A 12,353-nucleotide genomic window follows, 5' to 3' on the forward strand; every position below is an offset into this window, starting at 1 on the left:
AGCCTCAGCCCAAACATGGTTAGCTTATTGTTGTTTCGGTTATTTCTAATTGTACTATTTCACTGTAGATCCCCCAGCCCAGCTAAACCTGCCTTAGATAGCTCCTTTGTCCCACCCCCCATACACGCAGAGACCGACTCAATTGGTGCCTCTAGTGATACTATCTCTTTCATTGTTACCCAACGCTTAGGTTTACCCCCACTTTACTCATATCCTTCCATATCCTTGTCTGTACATAATGCCCTGAATCTTTTCTACAACACCCGGAAATCTGCCCCCTTTATTCTATGTACCCAACGCACTAGAAGACCAGTTCTTAAAGCCTTTAGCCGTATCCTTATTCTAGTCCTCCTCTGTTCCTCTGGTGATGTAGAGGCTAACCCAGGCCCTGCAGCCCTCAGTATCACTCCTACTCCCCAGGCGCTATCATTTGCTGACTTCTGTAATCGCAAAAGTCTTGGTTTCTTGCACGTAAACATCAGAAGTCTACTTCCTAAGTTTGAGTTATTCACTGCGTTAGCACACTCCGCCAACCCTGATGTTCTAGCAGTGTCTGAATCCTGGCTCAGGAAGGCCACCAAAAATTCTGAAATGTCCATCCCCAACTATAACATTTTCCGTCTAGATAGAACTGCCAAAGGGGGTGGAGTTGCAATCTACTGTAGAGATAGCCTGCAGAGCTCTATCATACTATCCAGGTCTGTGCCCAAACAGTTTGAGCTTCTACTTCTAAAAATCCACCTTTCCAGAAATAAGTCTCTCACTGTTGCCGCTTGCTACAGACCCCCCTCAGCCCCCCAGATGTGCCCTGGACACCATATGTGAATTGATTGCCCCCATTTATCCTCAGAGTTCGTACTGCTTGGTGACCTAAATTGGGATATGCTTAATACCCCGGCCATCCTACAATCCAAACTAGATGCCCTCAACCTCACGCAAATTATCAACGAACCTACCAGGTACAACCCTAAATCCGTAAACATGGGTACCCTCATAGATATCATCCTGACTAACATACCCTCTAAATACACCTCAGCTGTCTTCAACCAGGATCTCAGCGATCACTGCCTTATTGCCTGCGTCCGTAACGGGTCCGCGATCAAACGACCACCCCTCATCACTGTCAAACGCTCCCTAAAACACTTTAGCGAGCAGGCCTTCCTAATTGACCTGTCCCAGGTATCCTGGATGGATATAGATCTCATTCCGTCAGTAGAGGATGCCTGGTTGTTCCTTAAAAGTAATTTCCTCTCAATCTTAAATAAACATGCCCCATTCAAAAAATACAGAACTAAGAACCGATATAGCCCCTGGTTCTCCTCAGACTTGACTGCCCTTGACCAGCACAAAAACATCCTGTGGCGTACTGCATTAGCATCAAATAGCCCCCGCGATATGCAACTTTTCAGGGAAGTTAGGAACCAATATACACAAGCAGTCAGGAAAGCAAAGGCAAACTTTTTCAAACAGAAATTTGCATCCTGTAGCACTAACTCCAAAAAGTTTTGGGACACTGTAAAGTCCATGGAGAATAAGAGCACTTCCTCCCAGTTGCCCACTGCACTGAGGCTAGGAAACACTATCACCACCGATAAATCTACAATAATCGAGAATTTCAACAAGCATTTTGCTACAGCTGGCCATGCTTTCCATCTGGCTACCACTACCCCGGCCACCAACTCTGCACCCTCCGCTGAAACTTGCCCATGCCCCCCCGCTTCTCCTTCACACAAATTCAGACAGCTGACGTTTTGAAAGAGCTGCAAAATCTGGACCCCTACAAATCAGCTGGGCTAGACAATCTGGACCCTTTCTTTCTAAAACTAGCCGCCGAAATTGTCGCAACCCCCTATTACTAGTCTGTTCAACCTCTCTTTCATAACGTCTGAGATCCCCAGAGATTGGAAAGCTGCCGCGGTCATCCGCCTCTTCAAAGGGGGGTGACACTCTAGATCCAAACTGCTACAGACCTATATCCATCCTGCCCTGCCTTTCGAAAGTATTTGAAAGCCAAGTTAACAAACAGATCACCGACCATTTCGAATACCACCGTACCTTCTCCGCTATGCAATCCGGTTTCCGAGCTGGTCATGGGTGCACTTCAGCCACGCTCAAGGTCCTAAACGATATTATAACCGCGATTGATAATAGACAGTACTGTGCAGCCGTCTTCATCGACCTGGCCAAGGCTTTCGACTCTGTCAACCACCGCATTCTTATTGGCAGACTAAATAGCCTTGGTTTCTCAAATGACTGCCTTGCCTGGTTCACCAACTACTTCTCAGATAGAGTTCAGTGTGTCAAATCGGAGGGCCTGTTGTCTGGACCTATGGCAGTCTCTATGGGGGTGCCACAGGGTTCAATTCTTGGGCCGACACTTTTCTCCGTGTATATCAATGATGTCGCTCTTGCTGCTGGTGACTCTCAGATCCACCTCTACGCAGACGACACCATTTTGTATACATCTGGCCCTTCATTGGACACTGTGTTAACAAACCTCCAAACGAGCTTCAATGCCATACAACACTCCTTCAGTAGCCTCCAACTGCTCTTAAACACTAGTAAAACTAAATGCATGCTTTTCAATCGAACGCTGCTGGCACCCGCCCACCCGACTAGAATCACCACTCTTGACGGGTCTGACCTAGAGTATGTGGACAACTACAAATACCTAGGTGTCTGGTTAGACTGTAAACTCTCCTTCCAGACTCACATAAAGAATCTCCAATCCAAAGTTAAATCTAGAATCGGCTTCCTATTTCGCAACAAAGCCTCCTTCACTCATGCTGCCAAACATGCCCTCGTAAAACTGACTATCCTACCGATCCTTGACTTCGGCGATGTCATTTACAAAATAGCCTCCAACACTCTACTCAGCAAATTGGATGTAGTCTATCACAGTGCCATCCGTTTTGTCTCCAAAGTCCCATACGCTACCCACCACTGTGACCTGTACGCTCTTGTTGGCTGGTCCTCACTACATGTTCGTCGTCAAACCCACTGGCTCCAGGCCATCTATAAATCACTGCTAGGCAAATCCCCGCCTTATCTTAGCTCATTGGTCACCATAGCAGCACCCACCCGTAGTCTGCGCTCCAGCAGGTATATCTCACTGGTCATTCCCAAAGCCAACACCTCCTTTGGCCGCCATTCCTTCCAGTTCTCTGCTGCCAATGACTGGAACGAATTGCAAAAATCTCTGAAGCTGGAGACTCTTATCTCCCTCACTAACTTTAAGCATCAGTTGTCAGAGCACCTTACCGATCACTGCACCTGTACACAGCCCATCTGAAATTAGCCCACCCAACTACCTCATCCCTATATTGTTATTTATTTTGCTCTTTTGCACCCCAGTATCTCTATTTGCACATAATCTCTTGCACATCTAGCATTCCAGTGTTAATACTATTGTAATTATTTTGCACTATAGCCTATTTATTGCCTTACCTCCATAACTTGCTACATTTGCACACACTGTATATATATTTTCTGTTGTATTTTTGACTTTATGTTTTTTACCCCATATGTAACTCTGTGTTGTTTTTATCGCACTGCTTTGCTTTAGCTTGGCCAGGTCGCAGTTGTAAATGAGAACTTGTTCTCAACTGGCTTACCTGGTTAAATAAAGGTGAAATAAAAAATAAAAATAAAATAAATTAAAAAATGTAGTACCCCAGGGACTACGGTTGAAAATTAGCCGGCTGGCTAAAACCGGCACTTTTATTGAAACGTTGATTAATGTGCACTGTTCCTGTAAAAATAAAAATAAACTCAAACTAAAAATAACATAAAAACACACAATAAATAAAAATAAGAACAACACAAGAAAGTAAGTAAGCTACAGTATATACAGGGTCAGTTCCAATACCATATTTACAATTTGCAGGGATACTGGAGTGATAGAGGTAGATATGTATAAGGTTAAGGTGACTAGGCATCAGGATATACAGTGGGGAAAAAAAGTATTTAGTTAGCCACCAATTGTGCAAGTTCTCCCACTTAAACAGATGAGAGAGGCCTGTAATTTTCATCATAGGTACACGTCAACTATGACTGACAAAATGAGAATTTTTTTTCCAGAAAATCACATTGTAGGATTTTTTATGAATTTATTTGCAAATGATGGTGGAAAATAAGTATTTGGTCAATAACAAAAGTTTCTCAATACTTTGTTATATACCCTTTGTTGGCAATGAAAAAGGGTCAAACGTTTTCTGTAAGTCTTCACAAGGTTTTCACACACTGTTGCTGGTATTTTGGCCCATTCCTCCATGCAGATCTCCTCTAGAGCAGTGATGTTTTGGGGCTGTCGCTGGGCAACACAGACTTTCAACTCCCTCGAAAGATTTTCTATGGGGTTGAGATCTGGAGACTGGCTAGGCCACTCCAGGACCTTGAAATGCTTCTTACGAAGCCACTCCTTCGTTGCCCGGGCGGTGTGTTTGGGATCATTGTCATGCTGAAAGACCCAGCCACATTTCATCTTCAATGCCCTTGCTGATGGAAGGAGGTTTTCACTCAAAATCTCACGATACATGGCCCCATTCATTCTTTCCTTTACACAGATCAGTCGTCCTGGTCCCTTTGCAGAAAAACAGCCCCAAAGCATGATGTTTCCACCCCCATGCTTCACAGTAGGTATGGTGTTCTTTGGATGCAACTCAGCATTCTTTGTCCTCCAAACACGACGAGTTGAGTTTTTTCCAAAAAGTTCTATTTTGGTTTCATCTGACCATATGACATTCTCCCAATCCTCTTCTGGATCATCCAAATGCACTCTAGCAAACTTCAGACGGGCCTGGACATGTACTGGCTTAAGCAGGGGGACACGTCTGGCACTGCAGGATTTGAGTCCCTGGCGGCGTAGTGTGTTACTGATGGTAGGCTTTGTTACTTTGGTCCCAGCTCTCTGCAGGTCATTCACTAGGTCCCCCCGTGTGGTTCTGGGATTTTTGCTCACCGTTCTTGTGATCATTTTGACCCCACGGGGTGAGATCTTGCGTGGAGCCCCAGATCGAGGGAGATTATCAGTGGTCTTGTATGTCTTCCATTTCCTAATAATTGCTCCCTCAATTGATTTCTTCAAACCAAGCTGCTTACCTATTGCAGATTCAGTCTTCCCAGCCTGGTGCAGGTCTACAATTTTGTTTCTGGTGTCCTTTGACAGCTCTTTGGTCTTGGCCATAGTGGAGTTTGGAGTGTGACTGTTTGAGGTTGTGGACAGGTGTCTTTTATACTGATAACAAGTTCAAACAGGTGCCATTAATACAGGTAACGAGTGGAGGACAGAGGAGCCTCTTAAATAAGAAGTTACAGGTCTGTGAGAGCCAGAAATCTTGCTTGTTTGTAGGTGACCAAATACTTATTTTCCACCATAATTTGCAAATAAATTCATTAAAAATCCTACAATGTGATTTTCTGGATTTTCTTTCCTCAATTTGTCTGTCATAGTTGACGTGTACCTATGATGAAAATTACAGGCCTCTCTCATCTTTTTTAAGTGGGAGAACTTGCACAATTGGTGGCTGACTAAATACTTTTTTCCCCCACTGTATGACAAACAGAGTAGCAGCAGCGTATATGATGGTTGAATGTGAGTGCGTGTGCATGTGTGTATAGTCAGTATAAATGTGTGTGCATGTTATGTGTGAGTGAGCAAATGAAGTGAGTGTGCGTGCGTGCGTGTGTGTGTGTGTGTGTGTGTTGGAGTGTCAGTGTGCTTGAGTGTGTAGTCCTGTGAGTGTCCACATGACAGCCTGCTTGGACTTTGTTAAAAGGCACCTAAAGGACTCTCAGACCATGAGAAACAAGATTCTCTGGTCTGATGAAACCAAGATTTAACTCTTTGGCCTTAATACCAAGCGTCACGTCTGGAGGAAACCTGGCACCATCCCTACAGTGAAGCATGGTGGTGGCAGCATCATGCTGTGGGGATGTTTTTCAGTGGCAGGGACTGGGATATTAGTCAGGATCGAGGGAAAGATGAACGGAGCAAACTACAGAGAGTTCCTTGATGAAAACCTGCTCTAGAGCGCTCAGGACCTCAGACTGGGGTGAAGGTTCACCTTCCAACAGGACAATGACCCTAAGCACACAGCCAAGAAAACCATTTTTTGGTTTTGTTTTGTTTGCAAAAAAATCTAAAAACCTGTTTTTGCTTTGTCATTATGGCATATTTTGTGTAGATTGATAAGGGACTTAAAAATAAATGTATATATTTTAGAATAACGCTGTAATGTAACAAAATGTGGAAAAGGTCAAGGGGTCTGAATACTTTCCGAATACACTGTAGGTATTATTTTTATCTAGGTGGGTGAGGGCAGTGTGGAGTGCAATTGAGATTGCGTCATCTACTGATCTGTTAGGGCGGTATTAATATTGGAGTGGGTCTATGGTGTCTGGGATGATGGAGTTGATATGTGCCATAACCAGCCCTTCAAAGCACTTCATGATTACAGATGTGAGTGCTAGAGGGCGGTAGTCACAGGAATGATGGTGGTCAGTTTAAGACGTGGGGATTACAGACTGGGACAAGGGGAGGTTGAAAATGACAGTGAATATGCCTGCCAGCTGTTCACTCCATGCTCTAAGAACGCGCCCTGGAATATCGTCTGGCCCGACGGCCTTCCGAGTGTTGACCTGATTAAAGACCTTACTCACGTCGGCCTCGGAGAGCGAGATCACCCAGTCCTCTGGGTCGGTGGGGGCCCTCACACACGGCACGGTGTTGTTATTATCGAAGAGTGCATAAAATGGATTGAGTTCGTCTGGTAGAGAGGCATCGTTGGGCAGATCATGGCTGGGTCTTCCTTTGTAATCCGTAATGGACGGTAGCCCCTGCCACATGTGGCGGGCGTCGGAGCCTGTCTAATATGATTCCACCTTATTCCTATATTGTCCTTTTGCTCGGTTTGATGCCTCTGCGGAGTTCGTAGCGGGACTTCTTGTACTTGTTCCTGTCCTCAGCCGTAGCCTCAATGTTGTCTGCGATAGCCCTGTGTGCAGTAGCCCTGTCCTTTAGCTTAGCGCCAACCTCTGTGTTAAACCTTCACTGTGGTGACAACATCGCCTATGCATTTCCAAATGAAGCCAGTGACGGAGGTGGTTAGCTCGTCAATGTTATTGCCGGAGTATCGGAACATATTCCAATCAGCGCTAGCAAATAAGTCCTGTAGAATTATCTCTGATTCTGATGACCATTTCTCAACGGAGCCGTTGGAGTCCCGGGTACTTCCTGTTTGAGCTTCTGCTTGTAAACAGGAAGCAGGAGTACGTAGTCATGATCAGATATGCCGAATGGGAGACGAAAGAGGGCCTTGTATGCTTGCTTGTGGGTAGAGTAACAGTGGTCTAGGACTTTATCGCCTCTAGCGGCGAAGGAGACGTGTTGATGGAAGTTGGGCATCACATGTCTTAATGACGCGGAATTAAAATCGCTGGCAACCAGAAAAGCAGCCTCCAGGTGCAAGTTTTCCTGTTTGTTTATAGTCTCGTACATTTTGTTAAGTGCCAGCTTGTTATATTTCTTGTCCTGAGATGGAATGCATACAACAGTCACGATAACAGCTGAAAACTCCCTCGAAGGTAGAAGGGTCGGCATTTGACCATCAGATATTCCAAGACGTGTGAACAATGGGTCGAGACTTCCACTGTGCACGAGTAAGCACACCATTTGTTGTTGATGAAGAGGCAAACCCCTCCCACTCTCAATTTCCCTGACTCCACTGTCCTGTCCGCTCAGTGAATGGAGAATCCATCTAGTTGGATAGCCATGGGGGGGTATCTTGTCCAAAAGCCATGTTTCAGAAGAGCAGAGAATATTGCAGTTACGAGAGTCCCGTTGGTAGAAAATCCGCGATCAGAGGTCATCCATCTTATTATCAAGTGACCAATAGAATGGAGGGAAGAGGTGGCCGGTTTTCCCTTTGCCTTAATCTCGCCATGACTCCCCCTCTCTTGCCTCTGTAACACCAGTGTTTCCTCTTAGATACCCTGACAATTGGGTCAGAATTACGGAAAGAGCCCAGGGCAGATGAGTCGAAATTGAAGCCAGAATTGAGGTAAGTAACTGCCGATCTGATGTTCAAAAGTTCTTGTTGGTTACATTCCATGAAAATAAAGTACAAATAAACACCAAAAGCAAAGTTGGGTCGGAGTTCGCCAAATGGTGGCCATACAGTACGGCACCATCTTTACCAGTGTGCAAAGCTCTTAGAAACTTACCCAAGAAGACCACAGCTGTAATGCTGCCAAAGGTGTTTCTAACATGTATTGACTCAGGGGGGTGAATACTTATCTAATCAAGTTATGTTAGTGTTTTATTTTTCATTAATCTTTATTTTTTTTAATACACATTTTCTTCCACTTTGACATTACAGAGTATTTTGTGTAGATCGTTGACAAAAAATGACCATTCAATCCATTTGAATCCCACTTTGTAACACAATAAAATGTGAAGAAATCCAAGGGGGTGAATACTTATGATACCCACTGTACTTCACTTTGAAAACACTTATAATACAGGATTTTACTGTAGGCCAGTGATACTCTCATATACAGTTACTCTTGAACTTCATACCACTTGAAGATCTTCTATTGCAACTTGCCCATCTTTGTGTTAGGTGAACACAAACACACACACACACACACACACACACACACACACACACACACACACACACACACACACACACACACACACACACACAGTAGTTTAATCTACTGTCAGGCGGGCAGCTCTGACTGCAGGAGAGGTAGCAGGCTGGAGGAGTGGGATGGAGGGATGAAGGAGTGGAGCGGAGGGGGTAGAGGCACACACACACACACACACACACACACACACACACACACACACACACACACACACACACACACACACACACACACAAATAGAGATCAGACACAAGATAAGATACACTGTAAGCCTGGTCTTGGTCTGTGCTATTTTTGACTATTGTGCTTTCTGTGCCTTGTTCTGAAGAAAACTGTCTTGGGTTTTCAAAACAAAATGTTCTTGGTCAAATATGTTCTAATGAAGGCCAATCATTGGTATGCCATGAGTTGGATTGTGTATAAAAATAACCTATTTTCTTTACATGAAAAATAAGCTACTAATCCTTTCATTTTGTTTCACAGCACATCCTAGGAGCCCCCTATTTGCTGACTTGCTTGTTGACTCACTTACATTGGCTGTGTGTCAGTTGATAGATAATTCAAGGTAAATGATCAATAGTGCAGCCTAATAGAAGGGAATAGTGGTGGATAAAAATACAAAAACAGAAATAAAATGATCAAAAGAGAGGTAGGCTACTGAACTTTAAACGATGTGATGATGCATGGGATTTTCTAAAAGTTTTCTATTGATAGGTAACTTTGATTCATCCTTCGCTTTGTCCTGTTTCCATTTAGGTCCATTTCAATAGGTGAGTGAATATACTGGCAATAAGAGGATCCAATATCCAATAGCTCTGTACTTACTCTACTGTGGTACAATCTGAAAACACTGCATTGACTCTCACTGCCTACTAGTCCTACCAGTATTACTTATATTGGTTCTGCCTGCTTTTGTTAGATCTATAATAACCATTTGACTGATATCACACAGCTAATCAAGGCTTTGACTCTTCAATAATATAGCCACATCCCTTAGGACAAACATAGTACTGTCATGGTTTATTATATACAGTATCCATTTGTCACTTCAAAGATGCCAAAAGATAGTATGTGGACTATCTTAATAGATATATTTAGAGGTAATAACTCAATCATTTATATAACCTATAACAACTATTCTTGACTATTTTTGGGAGGTGGCAGATTGCTTTCGACACTCCTAACGATAATTTAAGCACAAGTGATATTAACATTGAATAATCACACAGAGACACTCCTAACACACACAGGCACTATGCACACAAACGTCACTCAGAGACACACACAAACATACCAATGTGCACTCACACAAGCACATGCTTGCACGCATACACCCCAACACACATACTTGATGATCTTAAAGGAGGCCCTTTATGATGCAAGAGTTAGCAACATCCCAGAGGGCCGCTTCCACCCCTGCTATAGGCTACATCCCTGTGTGCAGCTGGATTCACCCAATTCAGTGGAGAATACACACAACCATCACCTGTAAATAAAAGGAAAACCACCTGCTAAGAATCATAAAAGCAGTGTTGACCCTTTGTCTAAAGGTTATTAATTATGTAGGATATACACTGTATATTAGTCATTTCGATGCCGTAACAGAGTTTACATTTCAGTGTCGTGACCATAGCATGTATCCCCAAAAGCATTATGAATCACATTAAAAAGAGAGTGCATTCTAAGTCAGATGAAGGAGCTTTTGGAAACATTTAGACGTATTTTTTGTTTTCCTGAAACTGCTCACTTCTGCTTTCGACAACATCAGCGGCTTCCATTTTAGTGTGTGGTGGGGCTGTCGAATTCAGAAATAGACTCCATGGTCAGTGTGCATGTGTGAGAGCAATTCTTCGTTGTGTGTACTTTCATAGCTGCAAGCTTATCTCCATCAGAACAGCATTGAGGCAGACCTTTACCCCAAACCCCCAATCTTTAGCTGCTCTACAGGTGTCCTGCGTCAGACAGTCACATGCAGAGTCAGACAGTCACATGCAGACACATTCATTTCCCTTACCCCTCATTGCTAGAGAGACCTGCATCAGTACATATGCATTTAAAAAACTATACCTGAAATAAGCTTTGGTTTTTAAAGCTTTTGGTGTTGTGGGATTTTTTCATGTGCTACAGCCTACACTTCAGAATAGATCAAATACAACAACAACGTTTTGTTGCATGACATCAAAAAGGGTTTCTTTGCATGAAATCAAAAAGGTATTCTATTTGTTTACTATATCAAAAAGACCATCCGTGTACTTCAAGAAACTTCAGAGAATGGAAGCGAATTGAATGGCTCAAAGTGGCATAGCCATAGTCTATCAGGATGATGGACATAAATAGTAGTCCTATTTATTCATCAAACTGTTTGGTGATGCAATCCATGGAGGTCCCAATGATCACCAATAAGACACATTCACTGTCATTCAAGTCTTCTCTGTTTCAATATACAATAATGGTTTCAAAGGTGAAATTGATTAAGTTTCCTATAGGGGCCAAAAAGGAAAGGTGGGTGTGTGTGTGCACAGTGCAGTAGCCTCAAACCAACAGACCAACAGCAGTGTGCTCTCTGGGTATTGCAGTGTTTGTTTCCAAGGCAACCATTGAAAAGTTAATTGGATTCAAAGGGGGAGATTTCAAGGATGAGAGGGCAGGCCACTTCATTTCAAATTCCCAGGAACTCTTTGGAAGAGGCGATGGGAGAGGGTTCACTCCTGTAAAAATCTGTCCATGATAAGCAGACCGATAAGCAGACCGCCTGCTTTCCGCCTTTGGGACAACGACTCCCATCATTAGGGCGGAGACAAGACCATCTTGTCATTATACAGTAAGCTGTGCGTCCCCCGTGGATGGTGGTCTCAGAGCCACTTACCAATGTCACAATGGGACACCGGACTATCATGTCTCATCGTCTGTGGACTATGATTTACACTTTAAGCTTAAATCATAGTCCACAGACGCTAGGACGCAGTGGTGTAAAGTACTTAAGTAAAAATACTTTACTATTTATATTTTTGACCATTTTTACTTCACTACATTCCTAAAGAAAATAATGTACTTTTTACTCCATAAATTTTCCCTGACACCCAAAAGTACTCGTTACATTTTGAATGCTTAGCAGACCAGGAAAATGGTCCAATTCACGCACTTATTAAGAGAACATCCCTGGTCATCCCTACTGCCGCTGATCTGGAGGACTCACTAAACATGAATGCTTCATTTGTAAATTATGTCTGAGTGTTGGAGTGTGCCCGACTCTCCCAAAATTCAAAAAACAAGAAAATGGTGCCATCTGGTTTGCTTATTGTAAGGAATTTGAAATGATTTATACTTTTACTTTTGATACTTAAGTATATTTTAGCAATTCAATTTACTTTTGATACTTAAGTATATTTAAAACTAAATACTTTTAGACTTTTACTCAAGTAGTATTTTACTGGGTGACTTTCACTTGAGTCATTTTCTATTAAGGTATCTTTACTTTTACTCAAGTATGACAATTGGCTACTTTTTCCACCACTTTTAGGATGCGATAGTCCAGCCTCCCATTTTGACATACAGTAGCTACAAGGCTCTGAGACCACCATCAGTGGGGGACACACAGCCGGAACAAGCACCTCCCCACAATTCCCAACCAATGCCTCTCTGGTACACATCCCTCTATTAATTTGAAATGTGTTGACATTTGGAGAAATTGCTTGAGCTGT

The sequence above is a fragment of the Coregonus clupeaformis genome, chromosome 20 (genome assembly GCF_020615455.1).
Source record: "Coregonus clupeaformis isolate EN_2021a chromosome 20, ASM2061545v1, whole genome shotgun sequence".
In the NCBI taxonomy this organism is placed as follows: Eukaryota; Metazoa; Chordata; class Actinopteri; order Salmoniformes; family Salmonidae; genus Coregonus; species Coregonus clupeaformis.